Source organism: Dipodomys merriami, unplaced genomic scaffold (assembly GCF_024711535.1).
Source record: "Dipodomys merriami isolate MVZ:Mamm:240054 unplaced genomic scaffold, mDipMer1.0.p SCAF_28, whole genome shotgun sequence".
In the NCBI taxonomy this organism is placed as follows: Eukaryota; Metazoa; Chordata; class Mammalia; order Rodentia; family Heteromyidae; genus Dipodomys; species Dipodomys merriami.
This window is the reverse complement of record NW_027204270.1, coordinates 16,032,286-16,047,571: the sequence shown is the minus strand read 5'-3', so window position 1 is coordinate 16,047,571 and position 15,286 is coordinate 16,032,286. Positions and strand designations below refer to the sequence as shown.

Sequence of the window (15,286 nt, the reverse complement as noted above, 5' to 3'; positions counted from 1 at the left end):
GTTCAAGCCCCACAACCAAAAAAAAATGTTAGATTTTTTTTCCACCAGGTACTAGTGGCTCAGCCTATAATCCTAGATACTCAGGAGACTGAGACCTAAGGGTCACAGTTCAAAGCCAAACCCAGCAAGAAATTCTATTTGACTCTTATCTCCAATTATCCACCAGAAAATTGGATGTGACACAGTGCCTCAAAGTGGCAGAGTGCTAGCTGAGCAAGAAGAAATCAAGGACAGTACCCAAAACCCAAATTCAAGCCCCACAACCAACTTCCCTTCCCCCAAAAAACAGGTTTTTGTTTTTTGGTACCATTACTGGGGCTTGAATTCAGGACTTCACTCTCTCACTCTGCTTTTTTCGTAAGGCTAAGAAATAAGATATGAGTCTCAAAAGACATTTCTGCCCAGGCTGGCTTCAAACCCTGATATTCAATCTCAGACTCCTAAATATTTAGGATTATAAGTATGCTCAGGCCAAACAAGAAATTAAAACTTTTTTTAAAAATCTGGCAGACCAGAAGTAAAACAGTAATTTTACAGTAGTGAATTTGGACAGAAGCAAGCAGCTTCTCCTTGCAAAGATTTATTCTACATTCATTTCAACCATTTTTCAAGTTTATTACTAGACAACTCATCATTCTTTGAATTTTCTAACTAAGGCTTTATTGGTGAATCAATGAGCAGCAAAATATACTATTGAAATATAATTCTGTTACTTTAGTTTTAGTTATGTATGGACTAGTATAAGAAGCACAAACTACATCTAGAAAAAAAAAACACTTCATTCACCATCTTCCTTTTCAACAACTAGCAAATATACAATAGGATCCTTTTGTTTCCATTTTAGTGAATTGTTTTAACTATTTCATATGAGTACATGCTTGCCCCAAAAGATTAATGCAAAGCCAGGTGCCAGTGGTTCACGTCTGTAATTCCAGCTACTAAAGAGACTAAGATCTGAAGATCACAATTTGAAGTCAGCCTGGGCAGAAAAAGTCCCTGTGAGACTCTTACTTCCAATTAACCCACTCAAAAATTGGAAGTGGCGCTGTGATTCAAAATTATAGAATACTAGCCTTGAGCACAAAGAGGCTCATGGATACTCTGGGGCACTGAGTTCAAGCCCCACAACCAGGGTGGGGGGGGGGGAGATTGAAGCAAAATTAAAATGCTGTTTTTTGTTTTGTTTTGTTTTGGTTGGTCGTGGGGCTTGAACTCTGGGCGAGGACACTGTCCCTGAGCTCTTCAGCTCAAGACTAGTGCCCTACCCCTTGAGCCACAGCGCCACTCCCCGTTTTCCAGTGGTTTATTGGAGATAAGAGTCTCACAGACTTTCCTGCCAGGGCTGGCTTTGAACTATGCTCCTCAGATCTCTCAGCCTCCTGAGTAGCTAAGATTACAGGCGTGAGCCACCAGGGCCCGGCTTTTTTTTTTTTTTTTTTGGTTGGTTGTGGGGCCTGAACTGTGGGCCTGGGCGCTGTCCCTCAGCTATTCAGCTCAAGGCTAACACTCTACCACTTGAGGCACAGCGCAACTTCCGGTTTTTTCTGCTTATGTGGTGCTGAGGAATTATACCCAGGGCCTTATGCATGCAAGGCAAGCACTCTAACACTGAACCACCTTCCCAGTCCCAAGAATGCTGTTCTTAATAGGTACATCTGTCACCTATCTTCTGTAAAGCTCCAGAATAGACGCAGTCAAGGAAACAACTAGACAAATAAAAGCTCTCAAAGAAATCTTGTTTTAGTACTGAACATTAAACTCAGTGTTTCATAACTGCTAGCAAGCACTGTACCATCTGAGCCAAACTCCCAGTGCAAAAAGCTTAATTTTAAATACACTAAGCAGAAACTATGAGCCCATCTTTCCTCTGAGTACATATTCTCCAAAGATTGTCATCTACCAAGATGGGAGGCAAAGACCCTCTAAGAGGATAAGGTTCAAAGCTAGTCCAGGCAAAAAGCCAGACTGCATGCAAACAAAACGAAACAAACACGGAAGAACCTGAGCAAGAATGAGTCTCTTACCTGAAAAGTAAGCAAAAGCAAAAGAGTCTAAGGATGTAAATCAAAGTAGTAGAGTGTTTGCCTAGCTAGCAAGTTCAAGACCCTCAGCTCAAGAAATCCTCCCAACTAGTGGCACTGTGGCTCAAGTGGTAGAGTGCTAGCCTTGAGCCAAAGAGCTGAGGGAATGTACCTTGTTTTTTATCTCTTGATAGGAAAATAGCAACTTTTTTTTTGGGGGGGGGGGGTCCGGTCGTGGGGCCTGAACTCTGGGCCTGGGTGCTGTCCCTCAGCTCTTCAGCTCAAGGCTAGCGCTCTACCACTTGAGCCACAGCGCCACTTCCGGCTTTTTTTTTCTTTTTGCTTATGTGGTGCTGAGGAATCGAACCCAGGGCCTCATGTATGCAAGGCAAGCGCTCTACCACTGAGCCACCTTCCCAGCCCCCAAAATAGCAACTTTTTATTCAACATATATAAATAGGCAGCCAGGTGGAACGTACCTATAATCCCAGGACGCAAGAGTATGCCTTTGGGGGGAGAAAGAGTGGTGAGGTGTAGATACTAAGAACTTCACTCCCTTTGAGCAATGCTTCCAGTCCAGAATTTTGCTGGTTAAAAATCAACAGTCTCTCAGACTTCTCTGCCTGGGCTGGCTTTGAACCATCTCAGAATTACAGGCATGAGCCACCAGTGACACGCGTGTGTGTGTGTGTGTGTGTGTGTGTGTGTGTGTGTGTGTGTGTGTGTGTGTGTGTGTGTGTGTGTGTGTGTGTGTGTGTGTGTGTGTGTTGGTTTTTTTTTTATTACAATGATCACATAGGAGCTTTCTGGGAAAGGTTTTTGTTTTGTTGGTTGTAGGCCTTGAATTCAGGGCCTGGGTACTGTCCCTGAGACTCTTTGTGCTCAATACTAGCACTCTACCATTGAGCTACGGTGCCTTTTCTGGTTTTTTATTGGAGAAGAGCCTCAAGGGGACTTTTCTGCCTGCAGCACTGGTTTCAAACCGCAATCCTCAGATCTCAGCCTCCTGAATAGCTAGGATTATAGGCATGAGCCACAAGTGCTCAGCTGGGGAAGAGATATTTTTTTAAAAACAATGACCAAAAAAAAAAAAAAAAGACAGAAAAGCCAAGCAGGGCATAGGCTATGGTAGAAGCTAAGGAAAAAGAAGTATTTGAGTCCAATTCAAGACCAGCCTAAGGAATACGAAAGCACTGACAAAGAAATAAAGCAGTATACTCCTGCCCATATAGCTACACCTTATTCCTGGTTGCTAAGCAGCAAACTCTGGTGTTCAGATATCACACCTACCCCTGACCACAGGCAGAAAGGACAAGAAGTCAGACACAGATAAGCCCCATCCAAACGGCAGTGCACTGAGTCTGGGAAGTGATATGAAGGGCACAAACAGCATTTTCAGTTCTTTACTCAGATGACTCCCCATATTCTCACCTTAACATGTAGGCTAGGATAACTCCTGCCCAAGCTGCTCACAGGGAAGACTTTTTGAGCTCTCCACCACTATGCACAACCCACTTCATCCTGGAATGGTTATTTGCAATCTAGTAAATTTACAACTACGCCAGAAACCAGCATCATTCAAGATACTTTATCTGTCATCACTAGATACATCACTGTCATCACAAAAAGCCTTGCTGCTTTTGGAAAATGGTCAATCCTGCTCAGTAAAGGAGATCATCTACTAAGATTTCTTACTGCTGCAGAAAAGGAATGGTTTCAGGCTCTTTTAAAGCCCAGTACTCAGTGACATTTCCTCCCAACAGCAGAAAATCTTCCTCCTACGACAACCATAGTAAGAGAGTCTCATCCAGGACTCTCTCTCCCCAGGCTTCCTCACCTGCTTCAGCACAGGAGCTATGGAAGCTAACTTCTATACTATAGCCACCCTACTGTAGTAGCAGCCATTTTAGGCTCAGATATAGCCCAAGCAGAAAACCAGGACAAGATGGCTAAGGACTTTAAAAGGGAAAATCTAAGGCGAATAACAGATGTACATATTACACTACTCTGCTTTGTAATTTAAAATATGCTTTTCTAAAAAACAAGGCCCAGAGTTCAAGCCCTGCAACCAACAAAAAAAAGTCTATATTAAAATTACTACTTTAAACTATTTCTCACAGAGTCATGAAAGCAACCTTGAGGAAATCTAGTCAAAGACAATGTGAAATTGGCATTATTACTGTTATAGTAAAACAAAAATTAGGGCTGAGAATGCAATTTAGTGTTAGAGTGTTTGCTTAGCATACATGAAGCCCTGGGTTTGATTCCTCAGTACCACATAAACAGAAAAAAAAAAAAAAATGGAAGTGACACTGTGGCCTAAGAGGTAGCCTTGAGCAAAAGAAGCTCAGGGACAATGCCCAAGCCCTGAGTTTAGGCACAAGGACTAGCACAAAAAAAAAATTTTTAATTAATCAAAAGGAACACAATGCTAGTTAACTAGTTAAGTTTCAACTTAAGTGAGACAAGTACATTTTTATGTTGCTTTGGGAGTTTGGGGTTCTTTGGTGCTAAGGACTGAGTCCAGGGCAAGCACTCTACCACTGAGCAACATTCCTAATCCTTAACCAATAATAAGGAGGAAAGAAGATGAATACAGTCCAAGTAGATTCAAAATTGGGAATGGGAAGAAAAGAGGAAGTAACAGAGGAGGTAAGACTGATTTTTAGAAATTTAGCAAGAAAATTCCCCTGTATAACTAATATATGCTAATGAAAAGAATTTTTATTTTAGTTTTTGCTGGTCATGGGGGCCTGAACTTTGGGCCTGGGCACTGTCCTTCAGCTCTTCGGCTCAAGGCTAGCACTCTACCACTTAAGCCCCAGAGCCACTTCTGGCTTTTTCTACTTATGGGTGCTGAGGAATCGAACCCAGGGCCTCATGCATGCAAAGCAAGCACTCTTACCACTGAGCCACCTTCCCAGCTCAAGAAAGTATTTTTAAAAGCCCTCTCACTCCCTTAATTGAAAATGTACACATTTTATTTTAAATTTTCCTCTTAGAACAAAAAATATGATTTACTCTGTCTGATAAAAGTCACAAGCAGATTAGATCTCACAAGTAACAAGAGCCAGGATCTGCTATCAGAACTTTAGAGCTTTCCAAAACACTTTTCTTACAACACTGTACTTAACACTACTTATGTGATCTGTGTGTGTGTGTGTGTGTGAGAGAGAGAGAGAGAGAGAGAGAGAGAAAGAGAGACAGACAGACAGACAGACAGACAGACAGACAGACAGACAGACAGACAGACAGAGTGAGTGAGTGGGTGAGTGAGTGTCATGGGGCTTGAACTCAGGGCCTGGGTGCTGTCTCTGAGCTCTTTGCTCTAAGGTTAGCACTTTACCACTTAGAGCCACTTCCAGTTTTCTGATGGTAAGAGAGAAGAGTCTCCTCGACTTTCCTGCCTGGACTGGCTTTGAACTGCTATCCTCAGATCTCAGCCTCCTGAGTAGCTAGAATTATAAGTGTGAGCCAGCAGCGACCAGCTTGCTAATGTGATTTTAAATACCGTGTGTTTAAATATGTCAACATTTGAACATTTTGCATACCTTAGAGAACTGTTTACTTTCAAAAATGAATGGCATATGGTATTAAAAAATTATGCAAGGGTGCCGGACTCAAAAAAACAAAAAAAAAAGTTACTTGTGCAGGATGTTGGTTAAGATTAAAAGGGACCACAGGTGGTTATGAGGAAGGATAGAAAGAAGAGGAAACTGGGTAGCTGGGCACTTGTGGCTCACGCCTATAATCCTCGCTACTCAGGAGGCTAAGATTTGAGGATCACCAGTCAAAGCCAGCCTGGGCAGGAAAATCCATGAGATACTCAGAAAAAGCCAGAAGTCGCGCTGTGGCTCAAGTGGTAGAGCACTCGCCTTGAGCTGAAGAGCTGAGGGACAGCGCCCAGGCTCAGAGTTTAAGCCCCATAACCGCAAAAAGAAAAAAAGAGGAAACTGGGAAATTCTATTCTTTTTAACAAACACCAAGGGCTGGGAAGGTGGATCAGTGGTACAGTGCTTGCCTTGTATGCATGAGGCCCTGGGTTCAATTCCTTAGCACCACATAAGTAGAAAAAGTTGGAAGTGGCACTGTGGCTCAAGTGGTAGAGCGCTAGCCTTGAGTTGAAGTGCTCAGGGCAGAAAGAAGAGAGAAAGGAGGGGGGGGGGAAGAAGGAGGAGGAGGAGGAGGAAGGGAAGGAGGGAGGATTGGAGGGAGGGAGGGAAGAGAAGGAAGGGAAGGAAAGGAAGGAAAGGAAGAGAAAGAAATCTGCTTTCTCAGCCAGGCACTGGTGGCACATGCCTGTAATCCTACCTATTCAGAAGGCTAAAATCTGAAGATCACAGTTTGAAGCCAACTCTGGCCAAGTCCATGAAATTCTTACTTCCAAATAAGAGCGCTAGCTTTGAATAAAAAAAAAACCCAAGGATAGCACCCAGGCTCTAAGTTCAAGCCCCAAGAACAGGGAAAACAAAAGCAAAAAAACTTGGTTTTTTTGTTTTAAAATATAGGAAGAGTTTATCTAAATCTACTTTTTAAAATGGCAAATAGTGAAGCAGGATGACAGTGGCACCAGTAGCAAGATTTGAGGATCTCAATCTGAAGCCAGCCCAGGCAGGAAAATCTGTGAGACTCTTATCTCCATTTACTACTAAAAAGCCAAAAGTTGACAGAAGTGGTAGAGTACCAACCAGCCTTGAGTGAAAAATTTCAGGGACAGTGCCCAAGCATGGAGTTCAAGCCCCAATGCAGGCACAATTAATCAATCAACTAAATAAATAAATGAAATGTTAAATATCTGGGAACTGCATAAATGAGGAGACAGGAAAAGAACAAAGGTATATCTGGAAAAGTTCTTAAAGCTACCTGCCTCATCTATCTTACAAACACAAACCATTGTCTAAGGATTAGGAGTTACTATACATTTATTTTCCCAGTTCTAAAAGTGTAAAAGGTACAGATAAGCATTATCATTTGAGCCTTTAATGCCTATTTCCTGAATGGGGAACAGAAAATGGTTCTATTTTTCCATTTCACACTGTAATACTTAAATAAAACCTTGCCCCCCACCAAAAAAAAGTGATTAAAGCAAAAAGGAATAGAGTATCTATCTGAACAATTCCCTGAATTCAAACCCCAGTACCACATATAATAGCAATAATAATAGTAACAACAATAAAAATTCTATTTTTTTTTTTTTTGGTTGGTCGTGAGGCCTGAGCTTGGGTGCTGTCCCTCAGCTCTTCAGCTCAAGGATAGTACTCTACCACTTGAGCCATAGCACTACTTGCGACTTTTTTCTGCTTATGTGGTGCTGAGGAATTGAACCCAGAGCCTCATGTATGCACTCTACCACTGAGCCACCTTCCCAGCCCAATTCTAATGGTTTTAAGTGAATGAAAAATTCATGGGTGATAGGCATGGTGAAGCTGCCTAAAATTCCAACACTCAGGAGACTGGAGTAAGAGGATCACAAGCTTAAGGCCAGTCTCAGATAAATAGTGAGTTTTTCTTTTCTTTTCTTTTTCTTTTTTTTTTTTTTTTTGGTTGGTCGTGGGGCTTAGGCACTATCCCTACACTCTTCCACTCAAAGTAAGCGCTCTACCGCTTGAGCCACAGCACCACTTCCGGTTTTCTAATGGTTAACTGGAAATAAGAATCTCACGGACTTTTCTGCCCAGGCTGGCTTTAAACAGTGATCCTCAGATCTCAGCCTCCTGGGTAGCTAGGATTACAGGCGTGAGCCACCGGTGCCCGGCTAAATAGTGAGTTTTCAAGTTAGCCTGGCTAACAGAGAAAGGGCCTGTCTCAAAAAACAAAAAAATCCCAGTTAACCAGCTTACTTTAAGTTAGAAGTTAGTAAGCCACATTTCCAATGTGTCAGGCAAGTTAGCATATTTACTTGCAAATAAGTTGTTCCTTTCTTGATTTTTTTTTTTTTAAGGTCTGGGACTGGGAATGGAACTCAGTACCTGCCACTTTCACTTACTGGTTCCAGTAAGTTGATTCTTAAATGTTCCAATGTTTCCCACTTCTTCCTCAAATCAACGTCCTAGTTATGTTCAAATTATAGGAAAGGCTGGGCACTGGTGGCTCATGCCTGTAATCCTAGCTACTTAGGAGGCTGAGATCTGACAATCACAGTTCAAAGACAGCCCAGGCAGGAAAATCCTTGAGACTCTTTTTTTTTTTTTTGGTTGGTCATGGGGCTTGCACTCTGGGCTTGGGCGCTGTCCTTGTGCTCTTCAGCTCAAGGCAAGCACTCTACCGCTTGAGCCACAGCGCCACTTCCAGTTTTCTAGTGATTTTATTGGAGATAAGAGTCTCACGGCCTTTCTTGCCCGGGCTGGGCTGGCTTTGAACGGTGATCCTCAGATCTCAGCCTCCTGAATAGTTAGGATTACAGGTGTGAGCCACTGGCGCCCAGCATCCTTGAGACTCTTATCTCCAATTAACCACCAGAAAAAAAAAATGGAAACAGCACTGTGGCTCCAAAGTGGTACTGCATTAGCCTTGAGTTGAAGAGCTCAGGGACAGAGTTCAAGCCCTATGACAACAAAAAAAAAACTTACAGGAAGTGGGCACAAGTGGCTCACGCCTGTAATCCTAGCTACTCAGGAGGCTGAGATTTGAGGATTGAGGCTCAAAGATAGCCCCGGAGACTCTTACCTCCAATTAACCACTCAAAAACTGGAAATGGCACTGTGGCTCAAAGTGGTAGAGCACTAGTGTTGAGTACAAAAGCTGAGAGACATGGGGCTGGGAAGGTGGCTCAGTGGTAGAGTGCTTGCCTTGCATGCATGAGGCCCTGGGTTCGATTCCTCAGCACCACATAAGCAGAAAAAGCCAAAAGTGGCGCTATGGCTCAAGTGGTAGAGCACTAGCCTTGAGCTGAAGAGCTGAGGGACAGCGCCCAGGCCCAGAGTTCAGGCCCCACGACCGGACCCAAAAAAAAAAAAAAAAAAAAGCTGAGAGATAGCACCCAGACCCTGAGTCCATGCCCCAGGACCAACCAAAAAAAAAAAAAAAAAAAAGGAGGAAAATTTACTGGAAGAATGACCACTTTCTTCTGATTTGTATTTCCACAGTACTCCTGAAATATATAATAGACATTTCATGTGTGCTGCTCCTGAATAATGCTATTTTTGAAGTGAGGCTAAAAAATTCAACAGCTCAATGTTTTCTAGACTAAAAAAAAAAGTTCTCATTCATTCAGAACATTCTAATGCCAATCTGAATGGTGGTATCACTAATTCTTATAACTAGTACCTGCAGTATCTGGCCAACAGTGACATTTCCTTTTCATGTAGTCGAGGCCACCTGAGAAAGGTTGTTAAGTTAGAGGATTTCCTATCACAATCACACCCTATCCTATTGCAAATGAATGTTAACACAGAAATAAAACAGAAAAAAACAGTTAAGAAGACTTTCCAAGATCCATTCTGACACCCACTTTCTAAGACTCTGGATCTCATTACGCTCATTCCCACAGCAATAATAATGCTAAATAATACAAGTGTTTAGAGGCTGGAAGATGAGTCAGCAGGGGAAGCCATTTGGGAGAAGCCATTTCATTACACTTCCAACAAGAGAGAGAAGCCAGCAAAAGACAGCTGCCATTGTTTGCATTGCTGAACACGCTGTTGGGTTTCATAAGCCTATAAAACCACCTATTGTCAGCAATCTCCAGTTTTCTTACTGAAGGGTTAAGAAGCACCAGCCTTAACTAGAAACATCTAAAGCACCCCGAACAATTTCTTTTCACAAAGATTAACATACCACTTGTCATACATTGATTGCAATACCCTGGAACTCTAGGTACCATATTGCTATCCATGCTCACACATGGGAAAAAGTACTCCCAATAACACAAAAAAAGTCAAGAACTCAAAAAAAAAAAAAAAATCACACAATGATAGTACCTACTAAATCACAAAGAAAGGAATGACGGGGGCTGGGAAGGTGGCTCAGTGGTAGAGCACTTGCCTTGCATGCATGAGGCCCTGGGTTTGATTCCTCAGCACCACATAAGCAAAAAGCAAAAAGCCGGAAGTGGAGCTATGGCTCAACTGGTAGAGTGCTAGCCTTGAGTTGAAGAGCTGAGGGACAGCGTCCAGGCCCAGAGTTCAGGCCCCACTACCAGACCCAAAAAAAAAAAAAAGAAAGAAAAGAAAGGAATGAAGTGAATAAAATATGAATTACTAATATTTGAGAGCCAGAAAAGCAAAGCAACCTGAAGTAGTTAATGAAACTACCTCTTGTCCTGCATTGGAGTATTTTCTATTCAAATTCACTTCTGAGAGCAAAAAAGGATTTATCTTTAAAAACCCTCTCTAGCTGGGCAGTGGTGGCTCATGCCTGTAATCTTAGGTATTCAGGAAGCTGAGATAGGAAGATCAGGGTTCAAGCCAGCCCAGGCAAGAAAGGCCATGAGACTCATCTCCAATTAACCACCATAAAACCAACTCAAGGTGAAAAGAGCACTAGCCTTGAGAGAAAAAGCTCAAGGACAGTGCCCAGGCCCTGAGTTCAAGCCCTTGACCAACACACACACACACACACACACACACACACACACACACACACACACACACACACACACACACACACACACACGCTTAAAATAGGCCCTGAGTTCAAGCCCTTGACCAACACACACACACACACACACACACACACACACACACACACACACACACACACACACACACACACACACACACACACACACACACGCTTAAAATAGATCTGTGTGTGTATTCCTCTGCCTGTCAGGTAGCATGTATTTCCTAGCTGTCTGCTGAGAGGGCCCAAAAGGAAAGGTACGTTAGTAATACTGATAAGCTTACCTAGGATACACATCTTGATCTCTAACACCATATTCCAATAAAAAGAATCAAGATTTACTGAACAAGTGGTTAATCTCGGGACTTAAAAAATTCAAGGTAGGGGCTGGGAAGGTGGCTCAGTGGTAGAGCACTTGCCTTGCATGCTCGAGGCCCTGGGTTCGATTCCTCAGCACCACATAAGCAAAAAAGAAAAAAGCTGGAAGTGGCGCTGTGGCTCAAGTGGTAGAGCGCTAGCCTTGAGCTGAAGAGCTGAGGGACAGCGCCCAGGCCCAGAGTTCAGGCCCCACGTCTGGACCCAAAAAAAAAAAAAAAATTCAAGGTAAGCCTGGAACATCTTGTAGTGACAGACCACAAAGAAATGCTTTTAAAAAATTAAAATTAAAAAATGATGGTGGTTGGTTGAAAGAACACAGGAAACCAACCTTTAAATTAAAGCTGAAGAAATTCTTGATAGAGGCAGAACAATCTGAACAACAGAACAATGATCATTGTGCATTTGAAGTCCTACAACACTATTTATACTCAATGGTAAAATGAAATAGAAGGATAGATAGATGGACAGTCAAATACTTATTCATTATTCAATACTATTATTTGCAAGTCTTTAAGTATCTACCACAAAATACTCATTGATCGCCTGGCGCCGATGGCTCATGCCTATAATCCTAGATACTCAGGAAGCTGAGATCTGAGGATCACGATTCAAAGCCATCCCTGACAGGAAAGTCCATGAGCCTCTAATCTCCAATAAGCCATCAGAAAAATCAGAAGAGGCACTGTGGCTCTAGTGGTAGAGCACTAGCTACCTTGAGCTAAAGAGCTCAAGGACAGCACTCAGGACCAGAGGTCAAGCCATACGACCAAAAAAAGAAAGAAGAAAATACTCATTGATCCAAAAGGGAAAAAAAGAGTATAGGAGAAAGACAGATATCAATTTAACCAACTAATCATTACCACATTAACTTCTTCTTAGACTATATGGAGATAGAAAGTCAACCATTTCTTTCTAACACTTTCATTTCTTTCCGTTTTTCATCTAATATTCTTGTAGTGTTCTTTCCTTGTTTTGTGCTGGAGATCAAATCCAGTGTTTTATTTTTATTTATTTATTTTATGTTTTGGTTTTTTTTTTGGTCAGTCATGGGGCTTCAACTCGGGGCTTGGGTGCTATCCCTCAGCTCTTCAGTTCAAGGGCTAGCACTCTACCACTTCAGCCACACCACTTGCAATTTTTTGGTGGTTAATTGGAGTTAAAAGTCTCACAGACTTTCCTGCCCAGGCTTGGCTTTGAACCATGATCCTCAGATCTCAGCCTCCTGAGTAGCTATGATTACAGGCGTGAGCCACCAATGCCCAGCTACAGAGAGGGGGGTGGCCCTCATTTTCTAAGCTGGGGTGACCAGGTGGGGTGACAGTAATTTACTATCCAAATCAAGACCATTACAAGAAAAAGAGGACCTTTGTTATTCTATTAGATCAATGTTACTAAACATCTCAAATCAAAGTTGGCAAAAATGTGATGTTTAGACAATCGCCTTCCCCTCCCACCCACCCCCATCCCACCTCAACCTCTGGGACAAAGGAAAGGGGGGGAAGGAAGCTGGACCAGGAAATCTCCAAACTCCCTTCTTCCAACTTAGAAAACTATCTTATGATCTTTGACAACACCCTTCAAACAGTCTTGTGTAACTTTACTGACTACAATATCTCCAGGGGAAGTAAACTAAGGCACAGTTTCCTGTTTGGATCCTTTATGACTTTTCAAAGACAGTCAAGAATGAAACCACTATGGAAATACTTATTTCCAAGCAACATTTAGCTCTGACTGCCTTGCCTAAACTTCTAGTAGTCCCACAATAAACATAAAAGGGGATAAAAGGTCAAGAATTCTGCTTGTCTGGGACTGGGAAGGTGGCTCAGTGGTAGAGTGCTAGCCTTGCATGCATGAGGTCCTGGGTTTGATTCCTCAGTGGCACATAAGCAGAAAAAGCCGGAAGTGGCACTGTGGCTCAAGTGGTAGAGAGGTACACTTTAGCTGAAGAGCTGAGGGACAGCACCCAGGCCCAGATTTCAGGCCTGACAACTGACCAAAAAAATTCTCCTGTCTGCTTCTGGAACGTAGGTTACCTCAAGAAGTTGGACTGTTTCCAAATTCTAATATTTCTGAAAAAAAGACTAACAAGTAATATTGATCATACCAACTAACTACATTAGCCTCTAAGATTCAACAATGTTAATCAGATTCAGATCAGATATTTAATGTCATTAAAATCTAGAGATTAATTAAGATCCACTTCCTGGGCTCCCTTCAGCAGTACACATACTAAAATTGGAAAGATACAGAGAAGATTAACATGGCCCTGAGAAAAGATGACATGCAAATTTGTGAAGCATTCATATTTTTTACTTAGTATACATACACAAAAATGGAAGTAGGAAACTTGAGTGGATAGGGTAGACAGCTGCAAGGTAGGAGAATGATGAAAGGAACAAAACTGATTCAAGATGCATTGTACTCATAAATTAACAGACATGTTTAACTGAAATATCTGTACACTTACTTAAAGAAAAAAATTAATTAAGATCCACTTCTTTTGGATATTTACTAGTATGGACTAAGCTGCTAGAGATACACATTGATTTATTAAAACTTTAAAAAACAGATCTAAAGCGCTGGCTGGGAGCTGAAACCTGTAATCCTTAGCTACTCAGGAAACTGAGATTTGAGAATCACAGTTCAAAGCCAGCCCAGGCAGGCAAGTCTGTGACACTCTTATCTCCAATTAGCCTCTAGAAAAGGGAGAGTGGTGCTGAGGCTCAGAGTGGTGGAATCCTAGCCTTGAGCAAAACAACTCAGAGACAGTACCCAGGCCCAGATCCCACAAAATCAGTAATCCAATTCCCACTTTGAAACACTTCAATTGTTTATTTATTTATTTATTTTTGGTGCCAGTACTAGGGCTTGAATTCAGGGTCTGGGTGCTGTCCTAGAGGTTTATTGCTTAAGGATAGCTAGCACTCTACCACTTGAGTTATAGCTTCATTTCAGGCTTATTTGAGGTTAGCTGGAAATAAGTCTCAAGGATTTTCTCCTGCTGGCTGGCTTCAAACAATAGTCCTTAGACCTCAGCCTCCTGAGTAGCTAAGCTTACAGGCTTAAGCCACAGTTGCCCATCAACATTTCAATTTTAAGTCACTGAAGAGGTTTTGGAATTATTTTTGGTGGAAAATCTTTTTTTTTTGGGGGGGGGGGGGCGGGGTCCAGTCGTGGGGCCTGAACTCTGGGCCTGGGCACTGTCCCTCGGCTCTTCAGCTCAAGGCTAGCACTCTACCACTTGAGCCACAGCACCACTTTCAGCTTTTTCCTTTTTGCATATGTGGTGCTGAGGAATCGAACCCAGGGCCTCAGGCATGCAAGGCAAGCGCTCTACCACTGAGCCACCTTCCCAGCCCCGGAAAATCTTTATTTAAAACGTAGTGATAAGCCGGGATAAACCGGGTGCCAGTGGCTCATGCCTGTAATCCTAGCTATTCAAGAGGCTGAGATCTGAGGATCACGGTTCAACGACAGCCCGGGCAGAAAAGTCTCTGAGACTCTTATCTTCAATAAACCACTAGAAAACCAGAAGTAGAGCTGTGGGCTCAAGCCGTAGAGCGCTTGCCTTGAGCTGAAGAGTGCAGGGAAAGAGCCCAGGCCCTGAGTTCAAGCCCCACAACCGACAAAAAATAAATTCATAAGTAAATTATAAAACTCTTAGAAAAAAGCACTTGGGGTTAGGCAAAGTCCTTAGAGACAAATAGTAAGAGAAAAAAAGACTAATTACACTTAATCAGAATTAAAACTTTTGTATCTCCAAAGACATTATCAAGACAACCTACTAAATGGGATAATTTGAAAGTCTTGTATCTGGATAAAGAACTTATATCCAAAATACACAGAGAACACTTAAGTCAACAGTACAAATAAAATACTAGAGCCCAGCAATGGTGGCTCACACCAGTAATCCCAGCTACTCAGGAGGCTGAGATACGAGATTCCAATTCAAAGTTAGTTCCAGGTAGGCCAAGTCTGTGAGACTCTCATTTCCAATTAACTATCAAAAAGCCCAAAGAATAACTGTGGCTCAAGTGGTAGAGCACTAGCCTTGAAAAAAGCTCGGGAATAGCACCAGTCTCTGAGTTCAAACCCCAAAACCAGCATCAAGGGGGGGAAGGCTCTGGGTTCAATATCCAGCAGCAAAAATAAATAACTAAATAAGTAAAAATCCAAAATAAAAAGTGAACAAAGATTTGACCAGATAATTTTCTACAGATGACAAATAGCCAATAAGCATTGTGAAAAGCTGTTAAAATCATTAGCCCTTGTGGAAATGCAAATCAAAACCATAATGGTATACCACTTTCCAACAACTAGGAAGG

The 15,286-nt window shown here is 42.3% G+C and overlaps 1 protein-coding gene and 1 non-coding gene across 5 annotated transcripts in view; one reads left to right on the top strand and one right to left on the bottom strand.

The window, feature by feature from the left end:
* Positions 1-15,286, bottom strand: part of Eif4g3 (eukaryotic translation initiation factor 4 gamma 3) — a 234,209-nt gene that overhangs the window by 203,870 nt on the left and 15,053 nt on the right. The gene's annotated exons all lie outside the window — the stretch shown is intronic.
* Positions 13,167-13,272, top strand: LOC138838467 (U6 spliceosomal RNA). Its single transcript, XR_011375606.1, has one exon. It is a non-coding gene; the product is annotated as a U6 spliceosomal RNA (small nuclear RNA).